At 36.9% G+C, this 16,844-nt stretch overlaps 1 long non-coding RNA gene across 1 annotated transcript in view; it reads left to right on the forward strand.

Annotated features, from left to right (window-relative positions):
• The first annotated feature begins 15,244 nt into the window (after positions 1-15,244).
• LOC108496237 overlaps positions 15,245-16,844 on the forward strand; it is a 31,826-nt gene continuing 30,226 nt past the window's right edge. The window contains exon 1 of the long non-coding RNA XR_001874399.1: positions 15,245-15,588. This is a non-coding gene — a long non-coding RNA (uncharacterized LOC108496237). The remainder of the gene's footprint in view (positions 15,589-16,844) is intronic.

The following is a 16,844-nucleotide window of genomic DNA, read 5'->3' on the forward strand; positions in this document are numbered from 1 at the left end:
TACTCAGAAGTGTACTGGGATGTGCCAAATAACTCCTGTTCTGCTGCTGCCTCTAATCAGGCTGAGCAATATGATTTCAACCAATGGTTGGAAAACAAGCAGCTTTCAAAGGTAATTCAAATATTTTGGAATTCTTATAGGGAGATCTGTTTTCTGATAGAAAAAGAGTGGCTAACTGAAATAAAGTGGAAAAATGGCCTTTTTAGACTTACAGACTTTTAGAAAGTCTAAATTTGCAGTTCAGGAAAGAGCAGGATGTTTAGGTCATTTTTCTACTAGTAAGTCTTGTCTTGGTTGGCTTTTGCAAGAGATTGCATTATAGACAAACAAACAAACCAACCAACCAAACCAGTAAAAAAGATGTATTTGTGCATGTATGAATTCATATAATCTGTCTGTGTACATGAGCTATCAAGATAAAAAAAAATTACCAGTTCCTGTTTGGCTAATTTGTATTAATATGTATCTTTCAGTTAAATCCAGTCTGTTATACTTTCCAACTGCACTGAGCTTGAAGAAATTCCCAAGAAACTGCCCAAGGAATGGGGTACAAGAAACAGAAAAGTATATCAGAACATTATTTTGAACTCTCAATAGGATTGATACTCGTAAAATCCTGCAGGCAATTTAAGAAAACTTCCTTGTATGTGAATTGAACAAAGTTCTTTTTTACGAGAAGAAAACTATCTATATAGGATTTGAGATACAGAAACTTGAGCTGTGTAAAAAATACAGTATGCCTCTTACACATTTAAAAATAAATTAAAAAATCTGCATATCCACTAAAATTTATAGATGTATCAGTAATCAATTTGTTGAGTTTAATATGTCATGTTTAAGAAAAGATGAAGCTTTATCTTGTATTTATCCATATGCATTTTGAACTAAAGATGTTTGTATTTTTGGCTTCAAATTCATCGGTATACATCTTTATTTACAAAACACAAAATTCTATTTCCCATCAAGGTACACCTTCTTCATTTTGAGCTATTACTGTATGACTTTTTTTTCCTCCTGAACGCAGTAATTCTGAGGAACGAAAATGGCAAATATTCCAGTTTTTTTCAATCACCGCTGTTTCTAATATCACATTGTCTTCAAGAATTTGGCAGACATTTCTGTGTTTATGCTATGTTTCAAACACAAATATCAAAAGATATCTTTTGAAATTAAAAAATTTGCTATCATGTTAAGAAAACAACAAGACATAACAGGATCAAAATATGAATATTCTGTAACAAACTGCAGCAATATTCAGAACAGTATGGCTGCTGTCTCAGCACAGCAACACAATTTAAGATGGAGTGCACTGGAAGCAATATACATTTTCAGGCTACATAAATCACAAAATCATTTTTCAGAATTAGTTGCCTTGTAGGGGCTTTGTGCCTTTTTCTGAAACATCTGGCATCTGCTGTCATTGAGAGAACATTATTGGACTAGACAGAACATCTATTTGCTCCAATATGGAATTTCTTATGTTCATATACAGCCTGCCCTTATAAATTATTGCTATTTTTGTTGCAAAAAGAAACGTCCAGACCAATATTGCTATTGCTGGTCCTTTTCTTTTTTCTTTTCTAATTGTGTTCCTTGCTGTGCCCTAAATGAATGATGGAGTTTGTTTTGTATTCCCAGAAAGAAGAACATACTGGCTTTATGATTCATTGCCAAATGCCACAAATTCCCGTCTTCCATTGTTCTGTTTCTGAAGAATATTGGTAACATTCTTAATTTCAGAACAGAACAAAGCAGTACATTTCCAAAGAAGCATAAAGACCTGTAATTTAGATGTGGAAAAACTTCTTTAATAGACTTAGTTCTGATTTTCAAAAAATAACTGCCTATTTTATTGTAAAGAAAAATACACCCTCATTATAGTCTATGGACTTTTTTCAGTTTCTAGTCAGCCTTGGACATGGATTTTAATGAAGGACCACCATTTTAATGAGTTTAGTTCAAAAACCAGTGAAGAAACTTACAAAAAATACAATGTTCTTAAGTGACAAAAAGTTTCTAAGACAGGAAGGAAAGTAACATGAATAGAGAGCACATATTCATTGAGAACTGCTGCTTAATTTGCTTAAATCTTAACAGTGTATGGCAGCACTGAAGGGGAAACTGATTAGACACATTCTCCTGTGCAAGCTCAGCAATCAAAAATTTTTCTGAGAATAACACTCTTTGCAGCTTTTTGCCCTCCAATGGCAGCAGCCTTATCAACTGCTTGAAATCTTGCTGCTGTGAAGCTGCACTCTGGTTCCATGTCATCATCAGGAGGCCAGGGTGATTCATCACTTGCTGTGGATAGAAGCAGACCTATTGCTGGACTTCTGGTAGAGTTTGGAAAAATATTAGACTGTGATCCCAGGCAGTTGAGGTGACAAAGCTCCTTGAAAATCTGAGTCTAACAAGCTAGAACTTCAGAGTAATAGATTTGTTGGAATAAAATTAAGAAAGAAACAAAAATGTACCTCAATTAACTGTTCTCTATATTCTTCATCATATTTCTAAATTTGAAAGGGTTGTGTTAGCATTATTCTAGAAATTTATACTCCTGATTTATTTTAAACAGATAAACCAAGAAGACACCTATTCATTTGAGATGGCCAGTGTGATTTCTTAAAGATTTTCAGGGGGGTGTATTAATACAATCTTGAGGGTACTTTAGGCAGACAATAAGAGGAGAACCTAAATTTAGAATTTACAGTTCTGGAGAAAGTTGGAGGATGTTCTTGTACATGGCAACTTGGAGCCTGAACACCTCATTGCCTCAAAGAAAAGAACTTGCAAAAAAACAGACCAGAAGGCATGTCCAAGAGGCAACACTTGGCAGTAAAATAGGAATTTAAAATGCCTTAATGCTGAAAATATCCATAGAGACAGATGTCTATGAGTGAGTTATAGTTAGAAAAAGTCTATTTCTGAAGGTGTAATCTTTGATTCAGGAATAACCACAAATATTTCCATTATGAGTATCGAGTTTGATATTTGCCAGCTTTTTCATTTCTCTTTACTGTCTTGCTTATTCATGAAGTTGAAAATATCTAATTTTATATTTTCTCATGATTTTTAGCCCAGAAAGCTATGAAAATGCCTAAATTTCTCTTGGATCAAGATGAGAATAAAGAATGAAAAATTAAAGCACAGAGACCAAACACCAAAGTACAACACTTACTGTCAAGAAGCTAAAATAAAAATATAGGGGTTTTATTGAAAGAAAACTGTATCTTTTAATGCTAATTATTGTTGATGTCTAATACCTGCTAATTCTGAACAATATTTTTGATATATTAACTGGGAGATAGAATCTAGACTATGCACTAATGCACACACCTACAAGAATATATGACATCAGATTGATTTTACTAAATTTAGATTTCTATATCAAATATACTTTTAAAAAATAATATTTCACATTTAAGCACAGAAGTACATTAGTTTTATTTACTTATATTCCACCAAAATTGTGCTAACAATTTTATGGACAAGTGAAAATATATATTTCCTGATCTTTAGAATCTGTAATGTTTGGAATCTAAATTGTTTATGACAAGCAGTCTGATTTGTATTTGATGAGCAAACCTGGAATGGACTATGGTGAGCAAACCTGTAATGTACAAAAGTTGAGCAAAGTGATGATGTACCTTTTAAAATTGATTTACTGCTTTACGCATTTCTTATGTAAAAGTTATGTGATGGAAAGTACTCAGAGCTCTTCCACAAAGATGGAGTAGCACTTTCTGGATGAATGCATGAACACATGTAATTATAGTGGCTTGAACTCAATTGACCTAACAGTTTACAACTGGCTTGCTGGATAAAATGAATCTGAAACACAGAAGCCAGATCATACTGGCGAGGAGCTGATGCTCCTCTTATAGGCCTTTGCAGCCAAAAAAAAGCAATTGCAGGGATTACTGTATATCTATTTTAAAAAAATAAAAATAAAAGCAATTAAGGTAGAATTGGAATCCTCAGCTTTGGTCTAAGTGACTCTAGTAAACTGTATATCTGGAAGGGTCCAGGTCTTTTTAGGCTCAGGCAGCTGGGGGGTACAGAAGGGTCTATGTTAAAAAGTGGAGATACCTATTATTGTTATAAGCATACACATGAAATTTCAAGCCCCATGTAATTTTATGCAATTGTTCTGCTAAAGTGGACCAGACACAAAGTCATTCTTCTTCTCACTACTTCATATCCATAAAAGACCATTTTCTCCAAAGATAGATCTTCTATCTCTTTAAAAATATTAATATAATTTAAACATACTTTTTTAAATTATTATATTGTTTCTCATTAAATGCTTTATAATCTGAGCAGTGTTTAGTCCTTGTTTTCGGTGTTCTCATGTAGTACACTTCTGGCAGTAGGACTGTGAGTGCACATGGAGGAAAGGCTCAGAATTGCCCGACAGAAAGTTTTTCCCAAACCAAGCATATAAGAGAGTAAGATGACCATCGGCCAGAGTAAACAGTAAATGAGGATTAACAAAGAGGATTTAGCTTGCAAAGAAGTATGAAAGAACAGGAACACTTGTTCCAACAGAGGCAAAATTCTTGTAGCTACATTTGGTGTAATGCTTCCAGGGTGGATGGGATAGTTGTGGTAGGGAGAGGTGGATTTGAGCAGGGAGAGAGCCCCCTTGATCAATTAGTATGTGAACACATATGTGCAATTAGACTGTTTTAGAATTAGTTACAAAAGATGTGCAGAAATTTTTACCTTTTGTCACAGTCTAGTATTGTATAATACCTGCTGTACTATTGATAGTGATCCTGAATGCACAGTTTAGTGATTGCCACTTAATTGCATGTCATTAATGAATCAATAAACAAATCTGATCCTTACCTGGTTCAAACTACATGTACTGAGCAGTTTTTCCCTGTGATAGCTGTAGGAGACAGGAAACTGGACTAAAGAGAGCTGTCTTACAATAACAATGGCTGAATGCCCACCTAGTCAAAATAGCCAAAGCTCAATCACAATAGGAAAAAAAAGTTTAAAAAATCAGGTTTTAAATTAGCTGCCTGTGTAAAATAACAACTAGGTATTCCCAGTCCTTTCTTAAGGTTTATGATTCCCAGGTCTTTCTTCAAGTATGACTGGAACAAAACTCCTCTTTTTTTTCTCCCCACATCAGTGTAAGAGCTGTGCCTTGATTAAATGAGCCTTCCCACCAGATCTTAAGAACAGTCAGGGATTTTGCTTATGTTCCCTTGTGGTGGTTTGAAAAATCTTTTCTCTGAAGTAGTAATGGTTTGCCCCACTGATAATACTGGACCAATCAATAGTCCATGTGCGCCCTATGAAAATTACATACCCACAGAAACAGAAGAGAAGGTAGGGAAGGTAGTTTTAGAAGGTAGGTAGCCATGATCTGAGCCAGGAGGAAGCAGGGGGCCAAGTGAGCCCCACTGGGGGCCAAGGGCCCCCAGCCCCCAGCTGAGGCTACGGGAGACCCGGTATAGTGTCAAAGCTGGACCGGGTCCCCTAATCAAGAGCTGGAAAAGTTTCCTTACTGTCAGCAGCAGCAGAAGACATTGAAAGCGGCAGCGGAGCAGTCCTGAACAGAGACAGCGATGGCTAAAAGCCAAAAGGTAGCCAGTAGCAGTGAGATAACGTGAAGCCGGCTGAAAGACGCAGAGATGTTCCTGCAGTAGGGAGAGCTGGCAACAAAACAGAGGAAAACTCAACAGAGCTGGTTTGGGGTAAGACTATTACTTTCTCAAAACCCAGAGATTCCTTGAAGAGGAGGGGTGGACTTCCAAACCCTTAGGAAGTCTCAAAATGCAGCAGCAGCTAGACAGAGAGAAGAAGGAACTGAAAAACCAAAGTCATCCTGAGAGCTGAGCCAGGACGGAATGCGGAGGAGGTGGCCGTGCCCTCTGCTGCTGCTACTGCTGTTTCTATCATGCTGATGAGCTGAGACAGAGCAGAAGAGCTTTGGTAAGACTGAACTGAAAGCTACCTTCAGTGTTCTAACCCAAGAGTGAAGATCTACAAGGAAATCCCCCAAAGGCTTGGGCTTGGGGTTGAAATTTCCACAAAGTAAAAACAAAAATCCTGACTGCCATACTTAAATATGCTGCCTTGGGAAAAATGAAGGACACTAACCAGTGCCACAAAAAACTGAAATGAAAGAACTGTGGCCTGAGGAGTGACAGAAAGACTTTTTTCTTCTTGGACTTTTATTGAAGAAAAGGAGAAATTTAATTTAATGTAAATATATATGTGGGTGTAAATAAACCTTTGAAAATATTTTCCCCTTCCCCCCTATAACGAATGGTTGTGTTTTGTCTGAAAACTCTCCACATGAGGTGAAAAAGATATCAAGTCCATACCATCACTAAACCCTCTCACAGAGGCAAACTGTGGGAGGGGGGGGCTTGAACTTAAAAATTAGATTCTTGGGAGTTTCAAACCACCACACTTCCTCTAAGAGGAAATTAAGTTTATTTGCTTGTCCAACTAGCCAAGGCAAACTAACCTCTTTTTTTATAAGTCACACCAGTTGGATAAGGTAGATAACATCAAGGGAATTTGACAGAAAAAAATGTCTCTTTGACCCCACCTGATTCAGAAGCAGATGTGTTTGTGGCAGTAATCAGGCAGAAATTACAAGAAACAAACAAGCAAACACAATAAGTCAAAAGAAAAGAACTGATTTCTGCAATGATTCTGATGAGTTAATCTCAGAAACCATCACGAGGAGAAAACCTCACTGCCCTCCACTTTTCTACTGAAAGTGCTGCTTCCAATAACTTTCACTTTATGTTTATTTACATGTACATTTTGAAAGTATAAAAATTAGTTAGATGTAATGCCCCCAGCTGTGATTGTGAAAGCTAATATTATTGTTCTTTCACAGCTTCTCATGTGCTAAAGCAAATGACATTTTAGAATGCTTAGTATTTGAAATGAATTTTAGACAAAAAGAATTCCACAGCTAACAACAAACATTTAAGATAAACATATTTTCCATTCTTTGTTACCCTGGAAATTGCCTCATCACCCTGACTCTCACCACTTTCTCTTAGAAGCGTTTGCATGCAAATTACTTTTCTTCAGTTTCTGAGATATCTTTTTAAGGTATCCTTACCAAACTTTCTTTTTTTAATAACAGAGTTATAAAGGTGACAGAACGTAATCCTTAACTTACAAATGCATTTAACAATGCATCATTCCATTTAAGGGTCACTGAGCAGAAAATGCCACATATATTGATGGAAAAAAAAAATCTTATTATGCTACTTTTACTTCTCCATCATCTGCTTATTTGCATGCTAGTGATGCAATTCTAAAAGTGTGATTAAAAATATCTTGCAAGGTATTTCACATTAAATTGTTATGCTGTTTAATTTTTTCATCAATGTAAATAGAAAGTGTTCACATTGTTGATTTAACAGGTAGTAGAGGATATGTCATGTGGTAATGTACAATATTCAAAAGAAATTTATCACAAAATCTTTTTTTAATGCAAATACAATGACATCTTCACATAGCTCAAAAAAACTTGATTGCAATTAGCATATAATAATAGCATGGCGGGTGAGACCCATTGCTGCATAATAGCTAGTGAAGAAAAGCAAAGTAAGAAACAGAAAACATTTTGTGGGCAAAGGAATTGTGTTTTATCACAATGTGTTTAAATAGAACTTCACAGTCTAACCATATGTCCTATACTGAATTTCTTACATACATTTAAATAACATGAACTATTAACCCTGACACAGTTAATCAGCTCTTTGAAGATTAATTTTCCAATTCAGGAAGAAACAAAAGTAATTGCTTTATTTTAAGTGGATGAGTAATGCCACGATTTTTAGTGGAGTTGTTCACAGGTTTACATCATGGCTGGTACATGAGAATAGGTTTACGGAAAAGTGGTGCAGCTTGTGTGAATACTTTTCTGAAAAAAGTATGCAGTGCTCTGTGACATAAAAGTAAGCTACAGTTTCTATACAGTTTAAATAGAAAAATTAGGCCAACATTTATTTGGCTTCTGAGTTAAATTAATGTATGTTAAAGGGGGGAAAATCTCAAGCTTTGAGTAATCCCTAGGCCTCTTAAATTCTGCGTTTTTTTACCCTGAGTTCCTACATGTTCTGTTCTGAACTGTCACAAATAATTTCAGAAAAAAACTAGTTAAAAATAATATTTTATACATGCTAAATATATTGCTGATTATTTTATAAAACAGTATCTAGTTACATTTTATATTTCAAATATAGGGGGAATAACTACACTGCACAGTTACACTGTAAAGGAAAAAAAAACCAAAACAGCCTAAAACCAGAAGGGAATCATACATAAAGAAATCGATTGACTCTTTAGAAAGATATGTTTTACAGCTTGGCATCAGCATCAACAAATCTTGCTTATGGTTTATTTAAAAAAAAAAGAATTTACACCATAGAAAATGGAGTTATAGGTTAGAAATCCGAGTGGGGGAATTTTTTCTTCCCCCTGCCCCCTACTGTAAGGGCATTTCAGTCTCTTCAAACTGAGACAAGGAGAATATTATCTAAAGAGATTTTTTATTCTTTAACTGAGTCATTAGAAGGAAAAGTCAGTGATAAGCTGTTAATTAAAAAGAATGACATTCCATCTCCCCCTCAAAATCAATGGCAAAACCCTTTGGTGTTTTCAGTAAACTCAATTCGACCTAACCCCTAGGCTTAAATGGGTTGCCTCTTCATTCAGGACCAATTCCATAGCACAGAAAGATTTTCAATAGACTTAAAGAGGGTAAAAAATCAATTAATCAGATGTGGATGGAACACCAACTGTTGTAATTTAACCCTGGTAGGCAGCTAAGGCCCACAAAGCCACTTGCTTGCTTTCTCCAAGAGGAATGGGTGAGAGGCCCAGAAGTGTATAAGTGAGAAAATTTGTGGGTTAAGAAAAAAATTTAATAAGTAAACCAAAAGCTGTGTGTGCAAGCAAACAAAACAAGACATTTTTTCACTCCTCTGATGAGCAGGCAGGTGTTCAATCATCTCCATAAAAACAGGGTTCCATGACAAATTGGGGAATCACATATTGGGTAAAGTTGGAAGGAACCACAGTGGTGTCATCTGATCCAGCCTCCCTGCTCAAGCAAGGTCATGCTAGAGCATATGGCACAGGATTGCATCCATACAATTCTTGAATAGTGAGAAACTCCTCTGAGGAAGACTACACATCCTCTCTGGGCAATCTGCTCCTCTCTGGGCAATCTGCTCCCTTCATCCAAGTTATTCATCAATAAGTTAAACAATACTGGGCCCAATATTGACTATTGGGGGACATCACTAGTAACAGGCCTGCAACTAGACCTTGTGCCTCTTATTACAACTCTCTGGGATCTGCCACTCAACCAGTTCTGAATCCACTTCACTGTCCACTTTCTCAGTTCACACTTCCTGAGCTTGCCTATGAGGATGTTTGCAGCGACAAATTCCTCGCTCTGCACCATTTGCAGCGAATGAATTCAAGCAGCACAGACTTTTGTCCCGGAAGAATTCTCTTTTAACTTTATTACTCTATATCTTTAGACAGACTCTCTACTGACCCTGGATCTGAGCTCTCCAGCCAGGCAGATGTTTCTTTATCTCCCCACATATGACACACACCCCTGTGTCTGCTTCCAGCCACAGAGAACAACCACACTTCAAGAGGCTTTCCAGTTTGACCCTGTGATTCTTTTCACACACACACACACACACGTACTAATCATAGCTCTGGATCACCCAGGAGCACAGTATTTTTGCTTTAGTATTTTCTTCTTCTTTTATCATCCAGGTGGCTGGTATGGCCAGTCCAGCCTACAGATGTTGTGACAGTGTTGAAAGCCATGCTGCAGTCGAAGCAGACAATATCCACCGCTCTTCCCTCATCCATCAAGGTTGTCTCATCGTATAAGGTAATCAGGTTGGTCAAGCATGATTTACTTTTAGTGAATCCATGCCGACTACTTCTGATCACATTCTTGTCATCTACATGGATAGAGATGGCCTGCAGAATGAGGTGCTCCATCACCTTTCCAGGGATTGAGATGAGGTTGACTGGCTGGTCCTCCTTCTTGCCCTTTTTGAAGAAAGGGGTGATAGTTGCTTTCTTCCCATCCTCAGGCACTTCTCCTGATGGCCATGGCCTTTCAAAGACCATCGTGAGCAACCTCACTATGGTACCACCAACTCATTCAGCACTTTTAGGTACTGAGAGTCAGGGCCCATGGACTTGTGGATGTCAAGTTCGCTTAGGTGTTCTCTAACCCAGTCCTCCTTGACCAAGGGAAAATCTTCCTTCCACGATTCCTTTTCCCTGGTCAGAGATTCCTGAGGGCTGGTCTTTTCAGTGAAGACCAATGCAAAGAAGGCATTCAGTAAATCTATGGTCTCTGAATCCTCTGTTACCAAGGTCCCCCCTCCATTTAGTAATGGGCCCACAGTGTCCTTTGTTTTCTTTTCATGACTGATGTATTTAAAGAAGGCCTTCTTCTTATCCTTCACATCCTTGATCAGGTTTAATTCCAGGTGGGTCTTGGCCTTTCTCATCTCATTTCTACTTATTTTAGGACAACCAGCATAACTGTGAATTTTCATGTTCCTCACTCTTTCCCTCAGCTTTTATAACTGATCCTGATGGCATATGGTATGGGATATGTCTTTGGACACCTGGGGTCATTCATCCGAGTTGTCTTGGGTTATTTTGGTTGGTTGTTTTTTGGTTTGTTTTATTTCTCCCCCATCCCACCTACCCAGTTATTATTCTGCTCTTTTAGGTAATTTCAGCTCAATTTCTTTGCTTCCATGTAATCAAGGACTTTAGAGTGTACTTCAGCTGATCTTTTTCTTGCTTGCCATGTGAATATCTTCTGAATTGGATTTCTTCATATCTCACTATTCTCATCCATTTTCTCTCTTTTTACTGCATAGACTAACTCTCACTTTGCAACATCCTTCTAGACTGTCATCACCTGACTGGTCTGATATCCTAACAGTAGTGCACTGACTTGGCTTTGATATGAAAAGCGTATGTTCTATTTTTGGGATAGTTAAAATCAGATGTTTCATAGATTCTCCCTTTAAATGATTTTTATCTACATTGGCTCCAAAGCCTCCTGCATGTCTTTGATATAATTTAGAATGAAAAAGAAACATGATTTATACCTATATCTGGAGGATAACATCATTACTAGAAAGATTATGGGTTACTGTCCAAATTACTTTAAAAAGTAATTTGTTTATGCTGTCCTTATAGATGGTTCTATTTGTTTATTCGCATTAACAATAGTATTTTTCACTTTATTCCTATGTATTTCCTTCATTTAAAGGAATGCGTAGTTCATTTAGTTCATATAAGTTGTGGAATGCTAGAAAATTCTATTACTTATGCTGTGCCTCTTAAGAGAATAATGCTGCACTTGTAAAATAATTGAAGTAGTTCATTAATAAGATAAAATTAATACAGCAGGTTTTTTCCCTTGAGTATTTTTTTAATCCATACTTTAAAAAAATTGTTGAGAAATATATATACTGGAGGTCAAGACTCAGATTCCATCAAGATTCAGCATTTAACCTGTGTTAAATACATCTTTGATGGTTACAGCAATTATACAAACTTACAGTTTCAGTTGCAGGGGAAAATCTCTACCAAATCACTACAGACAATCTCTTATTCTAATCCCATTTCTAACTAATAAAATGTGCAGCTATTTTTTATGCAAGACCACAAATCCAAAAAAGGGCGGTTTTTACTAAAAAATTGTAAACTGCAAAATATTTTGAGATAATTTTTTTCTGAAAATAGAGGACAGCAGACCACATTTGACCTTTCACATGAGTTTCCGATGCTATTTATCCAATAGGATAAATTTTAGAGCACAAATTAATCAGTGTTCAAAACACATACTTTAAGTGTAGTCTTTATAAACTACTTCTTCTCTTCTTAGAATTTGGTTTGCTACGAGTTTTGGTGGTGGTCATTTTAAGTTATTTTGATGCTTGTTATGTTGTTTGTTACAGTAAAATAAACCAACTCTGATATGGGGTATCAAAGTATTATGTCCGTGAAGCTGTACAGAGCATTAAGAGCCATGAAAAGCATTCTGAACAGAGATCTTTAGAAATTACAAAAGTCTGTGACAATAAACTCTGTTGCTAGGAAACCAGAGCCACAGAAATTGTGTCTCCATTTAAAATAAGAATGCTGATTAAAAAGCATTCTCAACAGATAATGAATAAAGGTGTCAGAGGTATCTGTTGTGCCAAAGATCAGAGAGAACATTTAATTTGTAAGCCAGAGACATGTACCAAATTCTTTAGCAGCAGGCAATTCACCACAAGAATTTCAGGACAAGGAGGGAAGGTAATAAAACCTCAGACCCTACTTAAATCAAGAGTTGTAGTACATCATATTGCAGCTTCAGGAATTCTATATCCGTATATTTATTTTATATCTTTAAATTAAATTGAGAATGTTGTGAAGTAAGAGCTGTGAGGTTTCCTAGTTACATGGTTTAAAGAGCAAAGACAGGCTCTGAAGAACAGAGATGGCCTCCACTGTAAAAATATTGCTATGAAAGTTAAAAATGCAGGCAACATATTCAATTGGTTTAGTGCTGAAGAGAATGATGTAAGTGGTTCTTTTTCATCATATTTTTTTTTGGTGTAACATAGTAGAGTCTGTCAACATAAAATTTTCTTTGAGTTAATAATAATATGAATCCCAGACTAGCCTAAATTGAAAGCATGTGAGGCTATTTATTTATCAAAATAGAATCTTGTCAGAATATTCCAGTCTTTGTCATTAATGTTGTGAAGTCCCATTCTACCACCAAATACTTCAGAAACTCTTGTTTATCTTTTTTTTCATATCATCATAATTTTTATATGCTAAGGTTATTCCAAGAGTTTATTGTAAATCTGCAGAGTACTTCAGATAATTGAACTGGTACCTTAGAAATTAATATATAGACCATATTCTTAATTGTTTTCTTACTCTATCCCCTGTCATTAATTTTTTCTTTGGACTGGTTTCAGAATTAGGAGACATGAAAAAAAATTTCTTCATCTGATTGTCTCAAAATGTATAAAGTATTTCACCTTTTTCTTTATTTTTTTTATTTTTTTCCTATGAAGAAAAATCATTTATAAAGTCTGTAAGAAATATAGAAATATTTAAAATTTCATTTAGAATTTCCCTAATTAAAAATTTTCATTTTGCATACAGAAATATTTCAGAGTTAAAATACTATTTTAAAACTTGTTTATAACTTAAGTGTGGTTTGCAGACTTGCATATTAATTGAAGATGTTGATCTCTTGTTTACTACAATTCAGTAGTAAACTTACTTTGGTAAAAAAATGTTAATATAAACATTTTTCTTGCAAGGATGAATTTGACCCTTAGAATAATGGTATTTTTTTTGTACCTAAGAATGGAGTTTTCATTTAAACTTTGTTCCAGTTGCCTTTATAAAAAAAAGAAGGAAAAACAAGCACCTCAAAGTGAAAGCACAGACTTTGAGTTAATAATATGTCTTAGCTTACATGGCAAACTTTTTGTAGTGTGGGATCTGCAGGAATGGCTTCTGTGAGAAAACATCAGAAACTGTTTTCATGTCAGAGCCAGTTTCAGTGAGCTCCAAAATGGACCTGCCACTGCCCCAAGCTAAGCCAGTGAGCCATGTTGGTGGCCTCTCTGGAATGATGTATTTAATAAAGGATAAAAAAAGAGTGTGCACCAGCAGAGAGAAGGATGAGGAAAATCTGAAGGAAACATTAAGGTTGGTGAATTATGGGGGGGAGGGAGTTTCTCCAGTCTCCAGAGCATAAATTTCCCTGTAGTTCATGGAGGACCATGTTGAAGCAGATATCCACAGTGCAGTCCATGGAGAGTTAATCCCAGAGCGGGCTCCTGGCAGGAATTGTAGCTGATTGGAGTCCCACAGTGGAGAAGTCTTTTTCTGAAGGACTGTAGACCATGGAAAGGACCCACACTAGAGCAGTTCTTGAGAGATTTTGCCCCATGGAGGGACCTCACACTGGAGCATTCTGGAGCATGTGCAGAGCAAGAAGTGGCAGAGAGGACCTGCTACGGACTGACCACAACTCCTATTCCCCATCCTCCTCCACTTCTCAGGGTGTGGAGGAGGTAAAAGTGTCAAGAATGAAGTTGAGCATGGGAAGAAGAAATGTTGAAGTAAAGAAGTTTTCAGGTTTTTTTTTTAAATTTCCTACTACTCTCCTCTTTCTATCCTACTCTATTATTAATTGGCAATAAATTCTAGTAAACTTTCCCACTGCAAGTTGGTTTTTTTTGCTCATGTTGGTAACTGGCAAGTCATTTTCCTATCCTTATCTTACCCATGATCTTTCTACCATATTTTTCCTCCTGTCTTGCTAATAAGGGGGCGTGAGAGACTATCTTGGTTCACGTCTCTTGGCCAGCAAAGGTCAACCAAAAGCACCAAACCATATTGCTGCAAGTCAGCATAGAGTGGGAAATAGGTTTGATGTTCTCTTAGGACATTTATGCCTGGGATCTGAACCACGCATGTATCTCCATAGAAAAGTTTAAATGACAAACTATTAAGAACATCAACTTTAAACACAGCAACACCACTTTATAAACCAGCTGCGTAAATGTCTCTGTGCAGCACTTATGAAACAGTTACAAAGTATATTTACTTAGTTGCAGCATCTGAAATACAAATAAACAAGGTTATTGCTTTATTATAAACACCTAATCCTACAGGCAGTTGTGAATAAACAGTACTCCAATGTCATGTAAAATTATAATCTAGGACAAGAATGTTTAGTAATAACCTACTTAAAAAGAGTGAAAACCAAAAGTAATTAACTGCCAGCAGGCTTAGCACAGAGAGAAAAATAGGAAAAATCTTAAACCATTTCTTGAGGACTTTCAATTCACAAGAACTTGTGAAAAGTAACAGAGGAAACTGCAAATGATTTTTTTTCACAAAGCAACCATTCTCTATTTGGGAGAAAAATATATTCCAGTGTCATGGTTTTACTAACCCTTCCCTAGAACTGAAGATGTTTAGTTCTAGACGGGTTTCCCAGTCTGAGCCAATGAGAAGCTGTAGTAACGCCTCTGCGAATGACATATTTAAGTAACCAGAAGAGAAGGCTTGTGGTGCAGAAGAAATTAGAGATATGAAGGTGGTAGAGGGGCCACCAGGCCCCGCGGGGGCCAGGCCCACCCCCCCCCCTCCATCCCCGCCCTGGCCAAGGGGCAGAAGCAACACTGGAGCTGAGCCAGGCCCCTGGATGAGGTGTGCAGCAGAGCTCAGAAGAAATTCCAGACAGTGAGAGAGAAACTGCCCGGGAGTTCTCCCGCTGGCCTCGCTGCCTCCCCCCACCGCAGGGGAGGGGTGGTAGCAGGATGGAGTGGCAGCAACGCACGACCCGGAGTGGAGCGGGCCCGGAGCAGGCCTGGAGTGGCAGCAGCGGACGGCACGAAGCGTGCCGGGAGCAGAGCGGAGCGAAGAAGAGAAGCACAGCCAGGACTGCTACCACTGCCTCTCGAATTTGCAACAGAGATAGAGAGAAACCACGCTGAAGCAGGTCGATTCTAGGTGGGAATCTGGTGAAAATTATCAGGGTATAAAGAGGCTGACCTGAACCCCAGAACCTGCGTTCGGGGGGAGGGGTAGACCCGACTTGGAGGGGTAGACCCGACTTGGAGGGGTCCCTTCAGAGCTTGCTCCCCTGGGAGGGACACCATCCATCCATCCATCCATCCATCCATCCATCCATTCATCCATCCATCCATCCAGGAACAGGGAAAAGACTCAGAGCTTTAACTCCCTTTTTAACATTGGAATCTTTCCTAACCATTAAAACTAGCTAACAATCTAATCAGTGCAATTGTTAAAAGGAATAAAAAAATTACTGTTCTCTGTCCTGCATATTTCTTATGAGACTGTGTATTCATGAGCTAAAATATTACCAAAGGAATACCAGAAATATTAAAAGACCATTAGCTGAAATATTATCAAAAGAGCAGGTCACTGAGATGACCAGACAGGGAAAAATTATACTAAGTGTGGGGTTTGGTTTGCTTTTTTATTTTTTTATTATTTTTTTTTTTAATTTTGAAAAGCTTTTCCTCAAGAAAGACAATAAGAAAAAAAAAAGAACAATTATCTAAACTTGAGTAACAAAGAACTGTCTGAACAATGTAACAACATGTCACTTCCATGTCTCACTTTGATAGCATTTCCCACAAATTATTCTGTTCATCTCTGTAAGCAAACAGATAACTAAAAACAGAACACTAAACAGAAGTGTGTGACAGCATCAGGGAGAAGCAATCTCCTAGTTCAGTACAGTTTATTCAGTCTTTTGTTTAAGATAGTCTGTAAAACAGGGAATGATTTTTTAATTCGTATTTCTTTTAGTTTCCTTCTTCCCCTTGTCCCCCTTGAATATAGAAATATTATTTTGATTTAAACCTATCTTTCTAAAACTGAAATATTTAGCCTGTATATAAAAGGAAATGGACAAGTAGTACCTTGGTTAGCTGACAAAAACTATCAAACTTCATTGTATATAAAGTTCTTAATATTAATTATATTTCTGATCTCCAGTCCCTCAGCAATTTTGGAGTGGCTTTTCTTGCCTAACAAGTGAAAACACACTAGGCTAAAAGGCTTTTGTTGAGCTTAGTCATAATTGCCACTTACACTGTAAACAAAAGATTACAAAATAATCTTTAAATAAGAAATAATTTAATTTGAGAAATAAGCTCAACAATAAAATAAGAATTTCTGATGCTTCAAGAAATACGTTTAGTATAAGAGCTAGTGAGCTTTCCACTGAAAGATGTGTA

This window comes from Lepidothrix coronata, unplaced genomic scaffold, assembly GCF_001604755.1.
Source record: "Lepidothrix coronata isolate B3197 unplaced genomic scaffold, Lepidothrix_coronata-1.0 Scaffold37, whole genome shotgun sequence".
Taxonomy (NCBI): domain Eukaryota; kingdom Metazoa; phylum Chordata; class Aves; order Passeriformes; family Pipridae; genus Lepidothrix; species Lepidothrix coronata.